We start from the raw sequence: 22167 nt of genomic DNA, 5'->3' as shown, positions 1-22167 counted from the left end.
TGGTTTATTCTAATATATGTTGATAATATGGGTTTTGAGAGACAGCAATTTTGTTGGTTCCTAGCACCTTACTTTCTGAAATGCCTTCCCCTTCCCCTCAAAATCTATTGCCACTTCACTTTGAATTCTGTCAATGTCTTTTTCCTGCTCATGGTTAGTCAGTATCTTCTTGTCAGTTCCTATTTAGTAGACAATAGCCTTGGGGCCCAAGTTTCCCATGGTTATGAGGGAGAGGGTCTTGTTAAAGAAGGAAGGGACCCTATAAAACAGAAAGGGAAGCAGTCTCTAAGGAAGAATACAAGGGATAACAGTAGCAATGTGAAGAGGCTTGTGGGTAAGGGAAAGTCTTTACATGTATAGCAATCTTGGAACAACAGTCTGATATAGATTAATATATGAGACATTTTAAATTAGGATGAATCTCATATGGAGTAATTGTAATGTTAATGAGAGTTGAAGATCTTCCCCACCCATAAACAGGTCTAACGTGGCCCAACAAGAGAAACTTGATTAGGGGAGGCTTGTTTTTCAGGAAGGCCCACACCTTTTGTTTGTAATTTGTAATTAATTTGTAATTCTAAGGCCAATTTGTAATTAAGCTGTGGGTCACAAGGGTTGTGATGCCCTCTGACCCTGAAGAAGTGTATATATAGTCTGAGGTTAGCATTTTGCTTTGGGGCCCACTCATTGGAAGAGTGCCATTGTAATTTGGCCAGATGATACTCTGGGTAGCCATTAAGGAGTCCCCTGGCTTTGAAAATGCAGATGTTGGTGCTTCGCTCTCTGGTAACTATGTATGTATATAATGGTCAGACAGTTGGATCTGTCTGTTGATCTGTGATGTATGTATTATTTGGTCAGATGGTTAGAAGTCCTCTCTGTTGGTCTTTATGCTATTATTTCTACTTATAATTTCTGTTTGTATTTTCTCTGAAGTTTAGGGTGCTGACTTTTTCTCCTGAACTAAGTAAATTATATATATATATGTTTGATTAAAGTAAGATTGTTAACCCTGTTTGAGTTGCTTTCCTTTAGAAAGGCAGGTCAAAGAACCTCTGCTAGAAGCCATCCTGGGTATGCTAGGGTGCTTGTTGTTAGAGTAATGACATGCGATTACTCGAGGTAACTATGACGCCACTATGCATATAGTATTCAAGTCAATCACTACTCCACTGTAGAGGATTCTATAAGCTTACAGACTGATATGGCTGAATTGGAGATTCAGATGGAGTAGAATCAGCTAGAACAGCTTGAAAATACTAACCTTAAATATCTAACAATAGGAATAAAAATTATTCTTTTATTCCTAGACAATTAAGAAATAATCAGGAAACAAGTATGTCTGGCAATTATTATAGCTCAATGATGGGAGAACAGAGAGAAACTAGGCTTTGCTTTGTTCCTGGGGAAAGTGGAACGAAGTTTAGAAGGCTTTTCAGTCTTCTCCAACCTGCAAAGCCCTTGTCATTTGCACATAACCAGATGATTAAAAGCAGTTTCCTTACCATGGTTTCATTTGGCTCCTGAATTTGAGGAAGTAGAAGCTTGGGAATATTTGCCTACAGGGGCATATGATAAAGCCTGAGGGGAGGGGGAAGAGGAGAAAGAGGGAGGGAAGGAAGGGGAGAGAGAGAGACAGAGATAGACAGAGAATATTTATTAAGGGTTTATTATTTGCCAAGCACTCTACAAAACACTTTGGATACAAGCAAAAAAGTTCCTTAGCATAGCACTTGGCATATCCTAGGCACATAAAGGCTCTTTCCTTTCTTCTCTTTCTACGTTCAAATAGCTTATATTCTAATAGACAGACAACACATAAAAGGAAGGTGGAAAGCAGTGGGGAGAGGTTGGGGAAGGTGGATTTCCTTGCAGGGATACAAATGGATAATCAAGAGTAGGACTAGGAGAGAAGAGAGCATGGCTGACATGGGCACTTTCTTAAATGGTAGTCCTCACTTATCAGAAGAAGAGGCCATAGGGTTGTAGCAGCAAGTACCCCAGCATCCCCAAGGTGGCTGCCAACACAAGTTCTTAGATCTGCTTTTCTAAAGGAAAGCAACTCAAAATGGGTTAACAATCTTGCTTTAATCAATCAAGCATATATCGTTTACCTAGTTCAGGGGAAAAAGGTCAGCATCCATAACTTCAGAGTATATGGACAGAAACATTTCAAGCAGACAGGCCTCCAACTGTCCAACCATTACATCCATACCAAATCACAGTTACCAGAGAAGGAAGCATTAACATCTGGTTTTTTCAAAGCCAGGGGGCTCTTGTAGGCTGCCCAAGAGTCTCATCTGGTCAAATCACACACTTCTCAAAGTGAACCCCAAAGCAAAGCCTCCCATCAGGGATTATATAGCTTTCTCCTGGGTCAGAGAATGTAACAACCCTCTTGACCCACTGCCCAATCACAAAGCACCAAGGTATGGGCAGTCCTGAAAAACAAGCCTCCCACGACAGGCTCCAGGTACACTTAACCTAGGGGCAGAAAAGATCTTAAAAATTTACATTCCTATAACAAGGGTTAGAGGCAAATGTAGGATGAGAAGAACCAAATGAATTTTGATAAGATAGATGAAGGTACAGAGGAGGCAATGGAAAAGGGAATAGTTCAAAGAACAGATGTGATTTTAGCCTGGTCATCTGTTAGCCTGGGCATACCTTCTGTTACTAGTCTAGCTGAGGTGAATAGCCTCATAGTCATTGGCTGAAAGGACTGACTAAGGAGTGATTTAGCCCTCCCCTGCAGGGATGAAGCTGACCACATGGGGGATATGCTCCTTGGACAATCTCTATGTGTATCTACTCTTTCCTTTGAGAGTTTATATATATTTGTGGGACAGTGAGTTCAAGGTTTATTCAATGGTCAGGGAGAAGAGAAAGGATAGTCTTTTGTTAGTTTTATTACAGTTCTATTTTATTAAATGTCATTGCTTTAAATGAAGCATATCTTTGGCTGACTAGTAAAAGTAAATATGTCATTGGGAGTTTATAATCTATATTTGAAGGGGATTCTAACCCATAAAATACCTTGAATGTGGGGGTAGCTTTTCTAGTATTTCAAGGATGAGGAAAACCCTCGGCACTATATCAGTTTTGATATATCAGTCACTTGGGAGCCTACTATATATTAGAGTAGAAGTTAACTGGGTTTACTTAAAAAGAAAGTAACTGCAGAATTGAAGATACTTAGAAGATTAGAATATAGGTACCTATAACTAAGATTTAATAGCTTTTGAGAATTTAATTATTACTTTATAATAAAATAGCAATTATAATGCAATTAATATATTATAGCAAAACATTATGAGATTAATAGCCTTATTGAAAAAATTTCCCCATAAATGATAAATTCATACAAATTAATGTTATATAACAAAATAATATTTACCTGATAGATGAATCTGATTATCACTGGATTGTTCTCTGATGTGACAGATGTACAAACTCCCCTGCTTTCTTTCATTTTAGGAAGTTTAGATTGACTTGGACCTGTTTTATAGACTTTAGGAATAATATTTGGATCTTTGGTATAGAACAAGTCATGGTAGGAATTATGGGAAAGTAATATTATTAAGATAGAGTTGGGAGGGGGAAAAATGAGATAACTACTTTGGGTATAGAGTCACATGATTAATAGTAACCAAGCATGAGTTCATTGGAGAGGAGAAATTGATTTAGATATACGCTTAAAAAAAAGGAGGAAAATGACAGTTAATTTTGCGCTTTTTGTTGGCACTAGCCACTGTATTTTTTGCCCTTCAGGACAATACAAGGAATGGGGCCATGGCTCTATCCTCAAGTAGATGGTAGATTAAAGAGTTGTTCTAAACATGGATGAGCAGGAGGCCAAGGAATGGTCTTTAAGTGGAAAGGAGAACAGCAGAGGGATGAGCCAAGAGGCATCAGTTTGATCAGCTATCTTTATTACACAAGTACAGCTGAAGATTTCATCCATTATGTTACTCAATATCTTTTACATAAGGACCTAAGGGATAAATTCCTCATGAAATTTAGTTCCAGGAAAAAAAGATGTCTCTCTAAACATATTCTTTTTTTCATTAGATAATCAGAACTATTTAACCTATTTCATGTAGCTGCCACTAAAAGCAGAGCTAAATTCAGTGCTCAACTGCAAAATACTTGGTGAGATCTATTTGTTTGTTCCTTCAAAATGATAAAACCTGGTTTTAGTTCTTTAATTTTCCTCTTTCTTTTAAAAAGAAAAATTTTTTTTTGGTTTCAGAAACAAGAGTCTGGCATATCTGTCCTATGGGGTCAGGGAGCCAGGCTTTTTAGGTCATATGTCAGGAACAACAGCCATAGAAGTCATGTGGACTGATGGGAAGAGGAGTGGAATGTGTTCTGAAAACAGGTAAAAGGTTATAGCCAGACCAACAAACCCGGCATCTCCCAAATCCAGACAATTAGCCTCACTCAATTCCATCTGAAAATTCCAGGAAGTTGAGTTTAGTGACTGATTCCTGCCTTCAAAGTCTGACTTCAATATTTTAAAGATCTGTGATTTTTGAGTGAGTACTCCTTCTACTGATTTGGGTCTTAATTCCACACAACTAGGCTTTTGTAAAAAGTTGCTGTAGCCTCAAATGATTAACTGTCAAGCTGTGAGTGACCCTCTCTCAATTTAACTAGGTTGTCCCTCAGATGACAGATAGATGTTTCATCACTGAGTATATATTTTGAACATGAGCCTGAACTCTGATGTCTTGAACTCTAACCATCAAGAAACCATGTTCTCCATGTGCCACAATTAAGTATTACAGAAGAACTTGAGAGGTTAACTTTCCATAAGAAAATGTAAAAACAAAAATTATTGCTTAAAACATCTGGGAAGTTTCTTCTAGGAGAAACACTAGGAAAATGTTACTTTTACCTCACTTCATTGCAGATAAGTTTTAACCTTTTATTTTTATATCAGAAATTTTTCTGAATGTATTTTGACCTATCTACCAAAAGAGCCCTCCTATGGCCAGGTCCACTGCTTGGAGTCAGGAAGGTCTGAGTTCAAGTTCCACTTCAGATACTTAACTGTGTGACCCTAGGCAAGTCACTTGACCTCTTTCAGCTTTAGTTTCCTCATCAGTAAAATGATATTAATAAGAACACCCTTCTCCAGGGTTTTTTGAGGATCAAATGTGATAACTAATAGTTTTAAAATGAACTAAGACTTTTGGGACATGCTGTATATGTAAAGTACCTTGCAAACCTTACAGCATTATATAAATGCTAGCTATTATAATTATAATTATCATTAAAGTTAAGCAAAACCAGCTGACAAAGTAACCAAATGACAATGTATAAAAATTTCCACTCCTATAATTTCCCATATCTCTTGAAAGGAAGAAGATGATTCCTCATCTTTTCATAAAAAAACAAAAACCAAAAAACATTTTATTGATTTTTAAAATTTATATCACAGTTATTTCAAGGCTTCCCACCCTGGATCTATTCCTCCCTTGTGACAAAGAAAAAAATTTAAGCAAATTATTTGATTCAGTGACAACACACACACACACACACACACACACGTTTTCCTGGTATTGTCCTGACTCTTTGCCACAGAGAAAGGTCTCATCTTTTCTCTGGCATCTTTTGTGATTTTTTGGTTAGACTTCTCTCTAGTGAGTTTTCCTTTACATCACTATAGTTATTGTATACAATGCTCTCTTCTATCTTTTTCAGTTCATATAAATTTTCCATGTTTTTCCCTGAATCCTGTTTGTCATTTACTATTGCAAAATAACATTTTACTATACATTTGTATACTAAAGTTTTTTCACCCAGTTTCCAATTGATGGGTACCCACATTGTTCCCACTTCCTTGCTATCACAAAGAGAAGTGCCAGGACTTTTTTAGAGCATATTGAATCTTTGTATTTCTCTCATTGATCTCCTTGGTTATGTGGCTAGTAAGGCAATCAGTGGTCAATGGATGCGGATACTTTAGTCATTTTCTTACATAATTCCAAATTACTAGCCAGAATGAGCAGATCAATTCATAACTTCACCAAGTTATTAATATGTATGTCTTCTGAAAGCCTTTACAACCTTGACTCTTCCTATTTCCTTTTTTTGGGGCGGGGATTGGTGGGGGGTTATCTTTGACAAGATTTTGCACGGTATGAGGTGAATCCTCATTGTTTTATTTGTTATTAGCAATTTGTAGCATATTTTTATATTGTAATTTAGAATGTGCAATTCTTCTATTGAAAGCTACTATTATCATTTGACCACTTATCTAATGGGAGGTGATACTTGGTGCTATATATTTGTGTAAATTCTCTGTATCTTTTGGATATCATAATTTTATTAGTGATACTTGGTGCAAATAATTTTTTCACTTAACAATCTCTTTTCTATTTTCAGTGATCTCAATTGTGAGAAAGCTTTTAAATTTCATGAAGTCAAAATCCCACACTTTATCTTTTAGAATCTCCTCTATTTCCTTTTTAAGAAACCTCCTATCCATAGCTATGAAAGGTGCTTGATACTGTTCTCTCCCAATTTTTCTTTTTAGTGTTTTGACTTTTTATATTCAAGTTGTTAATCCATTCTGAATTTATTATAGTATATAGTATAATATAAAGGTTTAGAACTAATTTGTGTCAGATTGTTTTCCAATTTTGTGGTGAAGTGCATAGAAAGCTAGACCTGAATTCAGTAAAGCTGAGTTCAAATCTGGACTCAAACTTGCGAGTTCTATGACTCTGGGCAAGGTTTTTAACTTGCTTGCTTCAATTTCCTCACTTGCAAAATGGGGATAGATAATAGCGCCAGCCTGACAGGTTTGTTGTCTCAAATGAGGTAATATTTATAAAATACTTAGCACAATGCCTGGCACATAATATGTAGTTAACAATTTTTTTTTTCTTTTTCTTTTTCCAGAAGAATTGTTAGGAAGGGAACCATTCCTCCAGTTATCTGTTATTGGAATTATCAATAACATTTGCCATTCCTCCAGTTATCTGTGTTATTGAGCTACTGTTTCTGATTTCTAACATTTTTTACTTATCTAATATGTTTCACTGATGTACTTTTGTGTTTTTAAACTAGCACTAAAGTGCTTTAAAGATTTTTTAAAAATAGTAGGAATTCTATGACCTCTTTCTTTATACTTTCTCCCATGATTTTTGTAGGTAGTTTATTCTTACAAATGAATTTTGTTTTAATTCTAACTAGTTTCAAAAATTATCTCTTTGCTTATTGGATTGTTACTGAACTAAATTAAATTAACCTACATGGTATCTTTTTTATTATATTGGCATAAATTAATCATTAGCAAAAACTATCTGTCCAATTAATTGTCTCATTTTATTTCCATAATGTTTTTACAGTTGAATTTATATTAATTGTATATATAAATAATATATATCAATTGTGTGTGTATATATATATACACACACACTCAAAATTAAATTCACTTCCAGATATTTTATGCTTTTTGTCATTATTTTGAATGGAATTTATTTTACCATTTGTTTCTCCTGCTTTTTGTTAGTATTATATAGAAACACTGATGATTTTATGGAGAAAACTAGCTCTATTGAGGAATAGTTTAGCTTCTTTCTTTTACCTTTAGATGATATTTTTATCATCCCTCATCTACCTTGCTTGTTTCCTAGTCCCACTCACTTGTCCTGCATTTACTAGTAAAAAAAACAAAAACCTTTGCATATATCTTATTTTACCTCAACCCCTCCCTAAAAGCTCCATCCCACTATTACAGAGAAGTTTTTATTATTTTATTTAAGAACTCTGCCATCCATAAAAGGTTATTTCAGTGATATTGTAGGTAATACCTGTTTTTTTTCTTGGAAATGAAACAACTTAGGAATCATACTGACACCAAACAGTAAAAAAGGTTTTTCTTTCTTTTCTGTTGTAGGGAGAACAAAGCAAGCTATGCTATTTCTTAAGAAAGTTTTGGACATGGTAAAACAGACAAAAATACTGTTAGTGAGAAGAACAAAGAAGAACAAAGTACACTGTCTGCCATGAAGGAAGTGTCTGTGCTGGGTGATCACATCTTTCAGTGGTATAAAGAACTTCACTTTCTGTTTTAAGCAGAAAACAAGACAGAAGTTGGAGTTTCATAAAGTTTTAGTGTAAACAGAGAGGTTCTATGAAGAGTACAAGATGAGGAATTTCTTTTAAGATTTCTAAAAATTCTGAATTTAACAAACATCAGAAAAATAATGTTTTGATATACAAAGCAGAATTTAGAATAAGGACTGTATACGAAACCGCGAATCTTAATTTATTCTGCTCATTTTTTGTTTTGGGTGAAAATTTTTATATTTTATTTTTTCCAAATTACACGTAAAAACAATTTTTAGTTTTCATTTTCTAAAATTTTGGGTTCCAAATTCTCTCCCATCATCCTTTCTCTAACCCCTTCTTGAGAAGTAAGCAATTAGATGTAGATTATACGTGTGCATTTGTGCAAGTCATATTTTCATATTATCCATGATGCAAAAAGGAAACAGACCAAAAAAAAACCCCAAGCCCCACCTCCAAAAAAAAAGTAAAAAATATACTTCAATCTGCACTGAGAATTCATAAGTTCTTCCTCTGAAGATGGATATCATTTTTCATTATAAGTCCATCAGAATTGTCTTGGATCATTTTATTGCTGAGAATAGCTAAAGTCATTCACAGTTGATCATTGGATAATATTGCTGATACAGTGAACAATGTTCTCCGGGTTCTGTTTACTTCATTTTGCATCAGTTCATGTAAGTCTTTCCAGTTTTTTCTGAAAACATCCTGCTCATCATCTCTTAAACACAATAGTATTTTATCACAATCATGTACTAGAACTCGTTCAGCCATTCTTCAATTGATGGACATCCCCTCAATTTCCAATTCTATGCCACCACAAAAGAGCTGATGTATATATATATATTTGCTTTTTGAAGGGGGAAGGTTGGGCAATTGGGGGTAAGTGACTTGCTCAAGGTCACATGGGTAAGTGTTAAGTATCTGAGGACAAATTTGAACTCAGGTCCTCCTGACTCCAGGACCGGTGCTCTATTCACTGAGCCACCTAGCTGCCCCTGCTATAAATATTTTTATACAAATTAATTTTATTTTCCTTTTCTTTGATCTTTTGGGATATAGACCTAGTAGTGATATTGCAGAGTCAAAGGGCATGCGCAGTTTTATAGCTCTTTACACATAGCTCTAAATCGCTCTTGAGAATGGTTGGGTCACTTAACAACTCCATCAACAATGCATTAATGCCACAATTTTTTCACATCTCCTCCAACATTTGTCATTTTCCTTTTCTATCAGGTTAGTCAATCTGATATGTATGAGGTGGTACGTGAGAGTTGTTATAATTTGCATTTCTCTAATCAATAGTGATTTAGGGGGGCGGCTAGGTGGCCCAGTAAGTAGAGCACCTGCCCCGGAGTCAGAAGGACCTGAGTTAAGATCCAGCCTCAGACACTTAACACACACACACATACACACACACACACACACACACACACACACACACACAAACTAGCCGTGTGACCTTGGGCAAGTTACTTAACCCCAATTGCCCTCCAAAAAGCAAAAAAAAAAAATACTGATTTAGGGAATTTTTTTTCATGTGACTATAGATAGCTTTGATTTCTTAAAACTGCCTGTTCACATCCTTTGACCATTTATCAATTGGAGAATGACTTGTGTTATAGTAAATTCTACTCAGCTCTCTACATATTTGAGAGACATGGCCTTAAACAGAGAAACTTGATGTAAAAAATTTCCGCCAGTTTTCTTCTTTCCTCCTCATTATGGTTTTTATGTTTTATTTGTGCTAAAACCTTTTTATTTTTATTTATTTTTTTCAAATGCTTTATTAACTCTTGGTTTACATCATTCATTTCCTCCAGATTTGGAGTTACAAATTTTCTCCCTGTTTTCCCCCTACCCACTTCTCCAAAATAGCAGTCCCACAGGATCACCTCCTCCAATCTGTTCTCTCCCATATCTTCTCTCATTCTTCCTTCAACTTTTCCAGTAGGGCATGGTGGATCTCTATGCTCTAGTACCTGTATATCTTATTTCCCAATTGCATGTAAAGTGGTATTAATAATAATAATAATATATTTAAACATTTGATTTTAAAACTTTGAATTCCAGATCCATTCCCTTCCTCCCTTGTCACCCACCCTTACTGGGAAGATAAGCAATTCAGTATAGGTTGTACATGTGTAGCTAAGTAAAACATTACCATAGTGGATATATTGTAAAAGACTGACTATATTTCCCTCCCTCCTATCCTACCTCCTCCCACTTGTTCTATTCTCTACTTTGATCCTCTCCCTTTTCAAAAGTGGGTGCTTACAACTTCCCTCCCCCCCAGCCTGCCCTCCCTTCCATCATCCCCCCTCTCATCCCCTTTCCCCTTACTCGACTGTAGGGTGAGATACCCTATTTAGTGTGCATGTCATTCCCTCCCTGAGCCAAATTCAATGAGAATAAGGTCAACCCATTCCCTTTTGCCTTCCTGTTCTTCCCCTCCATTGTAACCATTTTTCCTTGCCTCTTCTACATGAGATAGTTTACCCATTCTGTCTCTCTCAATCTCCTCTCATTATATTCCTCTCTCACCTCTTAATTTCACCTTTTAAGTATTATCCTTTCCTATTAAATTGGTCTTGTGCCCTCTACGTATACCTGTAAACATATATACACACATTCACATATGTACTCATATGCCCATATACCCTCCTATATAGACATATATATATATATATATATATATATATATATATATTTATATTCCCTTCAACTATTTTCATACTGAGAAAAGTTTCATCAGTTACAATTATCATTTTTCCATGTAGGAATGTAAACAGTTCAACTTTGATAAGTTCCTTATGATTTCTTTTCCCCTTTTCATGCTTCTCTTGCTTCTTGTATCTCACTGTCAAATTTTCTATTCAACTCTGGTTTTTTCTTCAAGAATACTTGAAAGTCCTCTATTCCACTGAATGACCATATTTTCCTCTGAAACATGATACTCAGTTTTGCTGGGTAGGTGATTCTTGGTTTTAATCCCAGCTCCTTTGCCCTCTGGAATATCATATTCCAAACCCTTTGATCCCTCAGTGTAGAAGCTGCCAGATCCTGTGTTATCCTGAGTGTGTTTCCACAATATTCAAATTGTTTCTTCCTGGATGCTTGTAATATTCTCTCCTTGATCTGGGAATTTCAGAACTGGCTATAATATTCCTAGGAATTTTCTTTTTGGGATCTTTTTCAGGAGGTGATCAGTGGATTCTTTCAACCTCATTTTGCCCTCTGGTTCTAAAACATCAGGGCAGTTTTCCTTGAGAATTTCTTGGAGGACGATTTCTAGGTTCTTACTTTGATCATAGCTTTCAGGTAGTACAATAATTTTTAAATGATCTCTCCTGGATCTGTTTTCCAGGTCAGTGGTTTTTCCAATGAGATATTTCACATTGCCTTCTATTCTTTCATTTGTTTGGATCTGTCTAACAGCATCTTGATTTCTCATAAAGTCACTAGCTTCCATTTGCTCCAATCTAATGCTGAAGGAATGATTCTCCTCAGTGAACTTTTGAGATTCTTTTTCTATCTGGCAAATTTGGCTTTTTAAGGCATTCTTCTCCTCATTGCCTTTTTGAGCCTCTTTTGCCAATTGGGTTAGTCTATTTTTTAAGGTATTATTTTCTTCAGTCAGGTTGTTGACTCTCATTTCATTATTTTCTTGCATCATTCTCCTTTCTCTTCCCAATTTTTCCTCCACTTCTCCTACTTGTTTCTTAAGGTCCTCTATGGCCTGTAACCAGCTTGTATTTTTCTGGGAAGCTTTTGGTGCAGGAGTTCTGACTTCACAGTCTTCCTCCTGTTCCATGCTTTGATCCTTTTTGTCACCAAAATAGGAGTGTAAATTTGCATTGGTCTGTTAACTTTGCTTCCCTTGTTTGCTCATGTTGCCACTCAATCACTTGACCCCTGGGCTTTTTGCCGTAGTAGGACTCTGTCACCAGGCAGGGGAACTTTGTCCCAAATGCTGGGGTTTTCTAAGCTGCCAAATGTATTAGTTGGGTACCCTCTCTGAAGCCTCCACATGCTCTGGCAAGCTGTTGGCACACCCCAGGACCTCCACCCTTGACCGCAATCCAGATCCAAGCAGGTTAAAGCAAGAGCGATTACCCCTCAGACTGGTTGCTTGGTCCCCCTACACTCTGAAGGCCAGGAGCTTAAGCTGCCATGTGTGGGTGGCTGCCTTGCCCCTGGCCATGGCTCCTCAGCGGCTTCCCACCCCAGGGGCAGAGGCTGACTGAACTCCCAACTACTGGATCCCAAAGTCCACACTGCACTGACCTCTCACTTTGTCCTTAACATCTATGTGTTGATAATTCTGGAAAGGCCACAGCTGCTGGTGATCTGGAGTCCCTCCAGCTGGTTGTTGGTCAGGCCCACCCTGGGGTTAAAACCTCTGGCTCATGTGGGGCTGGGCTCGGCTCCCAGAGCATTGCACTTGCAGATTCCTTGCTGGCCGGGCTGTCCTCAGTGGGAGGTTAGCTTTTCTGTGTCATTTTGTGGGTTCTGTAACTCCAAAGTTTGTTCAGAGTCCCCTTGTACATGAATTGGGGGAGGTGGAAGCCAGAGCCCCCCAGACGTCCTGTTTCTACTCCTCTATCTTGACAACACTGGTAAAACCTTTTTTAATTGAATGTAATCAAAATTATGCATTTTTTTATTCTGTAATGTTCACTATCTCTTGTTTGGTAATAAATCCTCACCTTATCCATAAATCTGACAGGCAAACTATTCCACACTACCCTATTTTTTTTGCTTATGGTATAACTCTTTATGTCTAAATTACATATCCATTTTGACCTAATCTTATTATATGATATGAGATGTTGGTCTATACCTAGTTTATGTCAAATTGCTTTCTAGTTTTTTTCCAGCAGTTTTTGTGGAATAGTGAGTTTTTGTCCCCAAAACTTGGGTCTATGGGTTTATGAAACACTAGATTTCTATGGTCATTGACTACTGTGTATAGAGTACCTAATCTATTCCATTGATCCACCACTCTATTTCTTAGCCAGTACCAAATTGTTTTTAGGATTATATATATCTAATACAGTTTGAGATTTGGTACTGCTAGGCCACCTTCCTTCACACTTTTCTTTTCATCGATTCTCTTGATATTCTTTACCTTTTATTCTCCCAGATAAAATTTGTTACTATTTTTTCTAGCTCTAGTTTTTTTTTTTTTGTAGTTTCATTGGTATGGTACTGAATAAGTAAATTAATTTGTGTAGAATTATAATTTTTATATTTGCATAGTCCACCCACTGGCAATTAATATTTTTCCAATTGTTTAGATGTCAATTTATATAAAAAGTATTTTATAATTATGTTTGTATATTTCCTGGGTTAGTCTTGGCAGGTAAACTCCCAAGTATTTTATGTTGCCTACATAAATTTTAATGTTGTCTACATAAATTTTGCTGTTGTCTACATGTTATTTTAAATGGAATTTCTCTTTCTATTTTTGGCTTTGTGACTTTGTTGGTGATATACAAAGTTACTGATGATTTATGTGGACTTATTTTAGATCCTGCAACTTGACTGAAGTTATTAATTATTTCAATTATTTTTTGGTTGATTCTCTAGGATTCTCTAAGTATACCATCATATCATCTCCAAAGAATGATAGTTTTGTTTCCTTATTATCTATAGTTTTCTTTCTCTGTTTTTGCTCTTCCTGGTTTAGGTATAAGCACCATCTTTCTGTCATAAAAAGAATTTAGTAGGACTCCTTTGCCTCTTTTTTTCAAATAGTTTATATAGCATGCGAATTACTTGTTCTTTAATGTTTGGTAGAATCCACTTGTTTATCCATCTGGTCCTGGGGATTATTTTTCTTAGGTTGGGGTTATTTGGATATTTTATTTCCTTTTCTGTTCATCTGAGCCATTTACATTTTTTTGTGATTATTCCTCCATTTCACTTAGATTGTCAGATTTATCAACACACTTTTGAGCAGAATAGCTCCTAATAACTGCTTTAATTTCCTCTTCATTGATGGTGAATTCATCTTCTTTATTTTTGATACTGATCATTTAGTTTTCTTCTTTCTTTCTTAAAATCAAATTAATCAATAGTTTACCTATTTTATTTTTTCTTCATAAAATGAGTTCTTAGTTTTTTTTATTAATTCAATGGTTTCTTACTTTCAATTTTATTAATTTCTTCTTTGATTTTCAGGATTTCTACTTTGGTATTTAGTTGAGGATTTTAAAATTTGTTTTCTTTCTCTCTCTCTTTCTCTCTCTCTCTTTCTCTCTCTCTTTCTTTTTTGTTTCATGCTCAGTTCATTGATCTACTATTTCTCTATTGTATTGATTTAACTGTTTAAAGATACAAAATGTCACTTAAGTACTGCTTTGGCTGTATAAATTTTGGTATATTGTCTAATTGTTGTTATTCTCTTTGATGAAATTACTGATTGTTTCTATAATTTGTTCTTTGACCCACTCATTCTTTAGGATTAGTTAGTTTCCAATTAATTTTGAATCTATCTCTCCCTAGGCTTTTATATTAAATGTAATTTTTATTGCACAGTTTAAAAAATAATATTTGAATTTACTATTTACTTTGAAAAAATCCAGCAGTAGGTAGAGCCAAGATGACAGGGATACCTGAGTTCTACCAAATTTTCCCCAAAACAAACTTAAAATTATGCCTAAAAATGAATCTTGGAGTGACAGAGCCAACATAAATTCAGGATGAAACAATTTTTCAATCTAAGACAACTTAGAGGTTCAACAGGAAAGGTCTTTCTCAGTAGAGTAAGAGTTGAGTGCAATCCAGAGCAGGCCACCCAGGCGAGCTAGCAGTAGACCTTGTTGGGTGCGGCAGAGGTGGGATGGGGGGTGGTGGTTATCAGCTGCTCTATATTAGCTCTCAGCCCAAAGACAATAAGGGGCTAAGACTGCTGGTCAGAAGGAAATTACAGGGGACCCTTTGTTGGCATGGGGTGCAGGACTCTGTTGCATTGTCGTACTTCACCTCCATTAGAGGGGTGTCCTGTGTAAGACCAGTTTAAGTGGACTTCACTTTGAACCAGCGATGAAACTCCAAGGTTTTATGACAGGTTCAGTTATATTCTTCTACTGTGTGAGAACTAACCTCAATGAATAAACACAGCTGTGTCAGTATTGTTCCTTTTAGACCCAGAGGGACATAAGAACCTCTCCCCTGAGGAGGGTTGCTGTCCCAACTGATTCCTGGTATGACCTCAGGACAAAAAATACATGCCTTCCTTATCTCTGGTGGGAAAGCTAAGTGTTGAAAGTTAGCAAACATCTGTCAGATAGGGAAAATATCTAGTTAACAAGGAATTAAAAGCCCAGGGCACTGATTTCTCTTCCAGCCATTTTCATTGCTCATGATTTTGTCATTGATTAGGATTTCCAATCCCACTTTTCAGCAGTTTTATGGTTCAATAGATTCATCAGCTGGACTACATGGGATCCTGATTACTCTTGGTAGCTTATCACTGATGGAATGGTGCAGTGGACTCAAGGGCAGGTTCAAATGCAAAGAGAAATACCCACCATTCCTCCTTCTATGTATTACTTCTCTGTGCTTCCTGTGACCTATTTCCTTCTCTCTTTTTTTGTACCATCCCTCTGTAGCTGAAGCCTAGCAGTTCCCTTTTCCTTCCTTCCTTCCTTCCTTCCTTCCTTCCTTCCTTCCTTCCTTCCTTCCTTCCTTCCTTCCTTCCTTCCTTCCTTCCTTCCTTCCTTTCCTTCTCTCTTTCTTTCTCTCTATATAAGAGCTTCCATTCAGTGACTAAATGCATGCATTACATGCAGAAACATGCCATATGCAGATAAAGCAATAATACCTGGATAACTTTGCATATTATTTTAGCCACTAGATACTAGTAAGACTACTATTATGATCCTATTCAATACGAAGGATACAGAGCTGAGTGGCCCCATGCCGGATCCCTGATGGTTGTATGTCTACCATGCTGAGTGGATGTGCTAAGTAAATACTGAGCTTTCTGTGGTTCTCAGAGTTATGAATCTTGTATCTTCAAACTTCTTTTTTCTGCAGGATAGTACCCATTTGCTATCTAGGTGGTATGTATTTCTATAAATTTACTCAATCAGAAATCACCTGTTAGGCCCTGTCTTCAACTTAGGAAAATTCCCATTCTTCCATAAACTTTCTATATTTCAGTGAACTCCAGTCATATGACCCTGACATAATGGAGCTGAGACTTTACAGGGGGAAAAAATATGCTTAATTGTATAGAGTCCTTTTACCCTTGTCATGAAGACAATAAACACAATAAAAATATAACTTTAAGCTATACAAAATCTGTCAGTAAACTTCTATATATAGTTTTGGAAATCCCCAACAATACCTCACTTCAAAGAAAAGTACTACAATTCTCATATAAGATGATATGTCTCACATATTTGCTTGGCATATGTAGTAGGTTTCTGGTGAACATCATTCTCTTGGTACTAAATTGTCCTCAAGCCTTTTTGGCAAACGTAAGTGCATAGAAAAAAAAAAAAACTTGCTTCTCTCTACAGAAATCAACATTGGTGTATCTCTGAAGCAGTTTACCAAGTCTTTTTTTTTTTTTTATTAAAGCAATTGGGGTTAAGTAACTTGCCCAAGGTTACACGGTCAGTTTTTTTTTTTGTGTGTGGGTGTTAAGTATCTGAGGCTGAAACCGATCCTGGGTCCTTCCGACTCCAGGGCTGGCACTCTTACTCACTCTTACTCACTGACACTCTTATTCACCTAGCCGTCCCAGTTTACCAAGTCTTTTAAGAGCATGTTCATATTTCTTATCCCAATGAATTCTAAATGATATTGAAAAGTTCTGGTCACATTTTGCTTTCTTCTTCTCTTGTTCTTTTCTTCCCAATTATATATGTACAAATTCAATTGTAGGGTGGCAATAAAAGCATGATTCTTTAATTTTTTTCTGATGTCTCCCCTTAGTTTCTTTATCTTAATAAAATACTCCTTGGTAATAATTACTTGTAGTCAAATATCTCTAAATACGTGACTCATTCTATATGCATAAACCAAAATTAAAGCATAATTTTTTTTTTTTACAAATTTTTGATCATAGTCACAAAATCCTAGGTAAACTTTAGTTCATGAAGATTCTTTGGATGTATCCACCTAGTGGTTCTTTTGTCTTCTCTGGATAAATGTTCATGCCTTTTTGAGACACTGCAATCTACATAGTCAAGTGATGAGAACTGCTGCAAAACTGGTACTTGGCAAATGACAATTTCAGAATGTCATCCAGCTGTCATTAGTCTTTTTTTCATGTTCTTCTAATGTCTTTCAAATGATCATGAGGTCATCTACTCATTCCAAAACATCCATGTAATTCATGTCTCAAATTGCCTTCTTCATCAGTTTTTAAAAAAAGTTAGGCTTCTTCCCAGATTTCTTGGGTGGCATTATAGTAGAATCCTGTTGGGCAGACAAAGGCTGTCTTTTCCTTCTCTTGCAGTGCTGTGAGGATTTTATAGTATTCACCATACCATAAACAAAGAAACAAAAACCAATTGTGTATTAAACATTTTGTCACTTGCTTTCCAATACTGACAGTGTAAATACAAATTTGGCCTAAATGTGCAGGTTGATAAGCAACAATATATATCTCTTCTTCTTCCTACATACTAAAAGCTCAAAGGTCAAACAATACCCAAGTATAAATATAAAGACTTCATAACCATTTAAATTGTTTTTCTAGTCTTTTCAAGCTCTCTAATACTATGGTATGGCATTATAGTGCTCTGATTTTAAGACTGGTCTATTGATACTATTTATTAGTCTCTTTGGTTTCTTTGCTTCTGTCATCTGACACTTCTCTCCCCCTCCACACCAATCATCTAAGTTGTTCTTTATTTCTTTTTTTAAATATATATTTGTAGTGGTAATGGGAATTTGAAGACTTTTCCCCGCTTTGAAGATATACGCTGCCCCCTAATAGGCTGAATGTAATCACATACAGCCTGTGGTGGGAGGAGTTTGTTGAAAGGTTGAGCAGAGCCCACATGAAGCTAGGAGTCAGAGCAGCTAGAGACAGAGGGAGAAGAGGACACTCAGGCAAGGAGACAGGCTTATGAGCAAATGTTTGTTGTTTGCCACCTGCTGTGACAGCTAGGCTTGAGTTGGTTTGTGGGAAGGTTAAAGGATGGTGTGGTCTATTGCTCTGTTGTGGAGTATTAATTTCTATGTTGCTATGATGGATTCAGTTTCCTGGTGTAGAGATTTGGTTTTCTGGTGTCTGAATAAATGTTTTGCTTTTATCTTCTATAGGGAGAGTCTGTTATATTATGTTATTGCACACTATACTGGCATATTTACAGTCACTGTTGGTGTTGTGTGTATTGTGTTGGTGCTACAATATGTTATTCCCCCCACCATTTACATAGGCCTTTGAGGTTTGCAAAGTGCTTTACACATATTATCTTAACTTGCAATGTCTTATTGTGCCACAAAATATGATAAGACCTCTCTTCTTGAGAAAAATGTTTTTTTAAACATTTAAAACAATTTTTAACATTTTAAAAAAGTTTTTAGTTCCAAATTCTCTCTCTGCCCCTACTCAAGATGGTAAGCAATCAGATATAGGTTATACATGTGCAATTATGTAAAACATTTCCATATTAGCCATTTTGTTTAAGAAGACTTGAATAAAAGAAAAATAATGAAGAAAGAAAAATGAAAAAATAGCATGCTTTACTCTGTATTCAAACAATATCATTTTTCCCCCGTGGAGGTAGATAGTATGCTTCATTATTAATCCTTTCAAATTGTCTTGGATCATTATATTGCTGAGGATAGCTAAATCATTCACAGTTCTTCATTAAACAATATTGCTCTTACTATGTACAACATTGTCCTGGTTCTGTTCACGTCACTATGCATCAGTTCATATAAGTCTTTCCAGGTTTTTCTGAAATCATCTTGCTTGTCATTTCTTATAGCATGATAGTATTCAATTATAATCATATACCATAACTTGATAAAGCATGATGGACATTCCTTTGATTTCCAATTTTTAGCCACCACAAAAAGAGTTGCTATAATATTTTTGTACAAATATATCCTTTTCCCTTTTTGGGGATATCTTTGCGATGTTGACCTAGCAGTTGTATTGCTGGATCAGAGGGTATGTATTATAAGCATAGTTTCAAATTACTCTCCAGAATGGTTGGATCAATTCACAACTCCACCAATAGTGTATTATTGTTCCAATTTTCTTCCCTCCAACATTCAACATTTTTTTGGTCATATTAGCCAATCTTATAGGAGTGAGGTGGTACCTCAGAGTTGTTTTACTTTGCATTCCTCTAATTAATAGTAATTGAGAGCATTTTTTTTTGTTGTAAACATTTTCTTTTTTAGGAAAAGGAAGAATTTACAAAAGTGTCTTGCAGGCCAACTCTATGTACATACCTGGGCAACAAAATGATCTTGAAGATGCTTTGGATGTTAAATTAAAAATTAACATTAACATTTTTCAATGATATTTAGTATATAATAAATGACTTCAGATTATATCCTTCAGAATTTCTATCCCTGAAACAAAGAAGTTAGGTATGACTTATTGGTAGCTGTGTCATCGAGTGGAGTAACAAGGCCTGGAGTCCGAGGGCTGTCGGTGAATGAGTGTCCATATAACTGTGCAGGGCCGTCAACATCGTCCCGTCTTGGGGCACACAGGCAGAATAAGCCATTTTTTTCTAACATGGGGGAGACAGCTGTGAAGGCTGAACCGCCATCACTGGAGCTGTGGAAGAATGATTGGGGCTAACGTGTTTCTTATGGTGAGCTCTGCAATTTTGGAACCAAACTGGATAATTCTTCTGCTCAAGCCTGTTCTTTCTGCAAGTTTCTGAAGCATCTGGGTGTCTAGGTTGTTGTCCTAAGCAAACTGGGCCTACATGTCCTAGAGCTGATTGGCTGTAAAGCTGGTGCGAGCTCTCTTGGCTGATTGACGTCTTGTTCAGTGAGCAGGGCACCTTCCACGCTAATTCCATTCCCATTTTCAACTTCTCTCTTTAAACTGTCCATCATGCAGTCATAATGTACTCTACAGAGGACTTTCTCTTCAACCAAAGCAGACTCCTCTCCAGTAGAGAGCTTTCTCTTGCAGGAGAAAGACACAAAGCAAGGCCAAGTGATAGACGTTCCCCTTGGCCCTCCGGACCCAGTCAGTGGAGTGGATGTGCATTCCACAGCGAGAACAGCAGGTTCCGTATCTTCTGAAATAATCAAGTTTGAAGAAAATGTCTTTATCTTTAATGTAACAGCTAGTGTGCCTTCCTAAGGAGGTCCAGCAGACACTGCATGAGAGACAGTGGACATGCCAACATAGGTCATTCACCTTGAGCAGGTACTTGTCCATGATCTCCAGGCCGCAGCTGCTGGACACGCATTTGGCTGGGGAGCAGCTGGGGGCGGAGGCCATGGACCGCAGCGACAAGGACGGCGACAGGGGGGCCAAGGAGGAGCAAGAGTCCTCGTCTGCTGCGCCCTCGGGGCTCACCTGACGGAGGAAGCAGAGCATCCGGGGCATGCTCACTGGGGGGGGGGGGGGGTGATACATAAGCACAGCATTGTTCTTAAATATCTAACTTTTAGCCAGTAGCAGCAGACCTAGAAAAGATTATTTTTTCTGCATTAGAATAAAATATGGTTTTAATTTTCTAACCATTAAAGTAAACATGGCATCTCCCCTTGGAGAGTTGTTTTTCAATTGTTAACCTGTTAAGTAAAAGTAAACACTTTCAGTCTAAATGCTTCCTCAGTAAGTGGCCCTGACAAATAAAAATGACAACTACAATTTGTATAGGCCTATAAGGTTTGCAAAGTGCTTTACACATATTATCTTACCTTGCAATGCCTTATTGTGCCACAAAATATGATAAGACCTCTCTTCTTACTATATACTAGATATAGTAAGGCCTGGATATATTACCTCATTCACTTGAACTATAATAATGTTGTGATTGGTTGGGTATTTAACTATGCAGTTTTAAGGAAGCATATTTTATTAGTGTTTCATATAGAAATCGTATTTCAGAAATTTAATTTTGTGGGTTTTTTTCTCCCAAGAAATTTTCTTTTATGGTCCTGAATATATTAAGATATTAGTTTCTCACTTTATTTTATTGGAATATGAAAAATTTGTAGCAGTTCTTTTTAATTACAACTTGAGGATTTGCAATTCCAGTAAGAGGCATTATATTGGTGGAAGGTGGGGGGAGATGTCTTTTATTACTGAACTATCAAATGAATCTGACTCAAAATATTTGTTTGAAAGATATTTTTTTTCTTATAAACTTAGCAACCGTCAACAAAACACTTCAATTTACAAAGAACAAAGAGGGTTTGGTATGAAATTCTGTGAGGTTTGTTTCACAAGAGAATATATTAAATTTAACAAAGTAGTAATAATATTGCCATGTTTTCTTGTGCCCCATTCCTCCCTACCCTCCTTTTTTTTTTTTTTTAACTTCTGTGGATTTAAAATATATTTCATTGATGAACTTTTATTTCTTTTTTGGCATCTCAATCACTACCAACTAATATTGCCATATCAACTCTTTTCCTATACCCCTATGAATAGAAGCCTTCCCTAGTAACATAACAATTAATGTAGTTAAGCAAAACAAATCAACACATAGGCCATTTCTTACAATGAATGTTCCATTAGTTCAATGTATGCCAAAAGGCATTTTGTCACCATTTTTTTGAAGTCATAATTAGTCACTGAATTTGATGAGAGTTCTGAAGTCTTTCAAAGTTGTTTTCCTTTTCATTACTGTAGTCACCATGTAAATTGTTCTCATAGTTGTTTATTTCATACTGTATCAGTTCATAAAGTTTTTTTGAGGTTCTATAAATTTTTCATCTTTGTCATTTCTTATAGAACAGTAATGTTTCATTACATCTTTGTGCCACAATTTATTCAACTGTTTCCCAATTGATATGCATCTACATTGTTTCCAGTTGTTGGCTACAACACAAAGTGTTGCTAAAATTATTTTTCAAATATGGGGCCTTCCTTCTATCTTTGACCTCAGTAGGTTATATGCTTAG

At 36.3% G+C, this 22167-nt stretch overlaps 1 long non-coding RNA gene and 1 pseudogene across 1 annotated transcript in view; one reads left to right on the top strand and one right to left on the bottom strand.

Annotated features, from left to right (window-relative positions):
- The window catches only part of LOC138148164 (uncharacterized), a 136064-nt gene extending 127565 nt beyond the window's left edge, over positions 1-8499 (top strand). Inside the window, exon 4 of the long non-coding RNA XR_011164988.1 lies at positions 7913-8499. This is a non-coding gene — a long non-coding RNA (uncharacterized lncRNA). The remainder of the gene's footprint in view (positions 1-7912) is intronic.
- An 11002-nt stretch (positions 8500-19501) lies between these two features.
- On the bottom strand, positions 19502-20641 carry LOC138148085 (LIM/homeobox protein Lhx8 pseudogene; annotated as a pseudogene).
- Positions 20642-22167: the final 1526 nt, after the last annotated feature.

Source organism: Petaurus breviceps, unplaced genomic scaffold (assembly GCF_028583685.1).
Source record: "Petaurus breviceps papuanus isolate PSGF00001 unplaced genomic scaffold, PetGlider_PUasm1.0 90822, whole genome shotgun sequence".
Lineage (NCBI taxonomy): Eukaryota > Metazoa > Chordata > Mammalia > Diprotodontia > Petauridae > Petaurus > Petaurus breviceps.
Note: the sequence above shows the minus strand (reverse complement) of the source record. Positions and strands in the feature narration are given on the sequence as shown.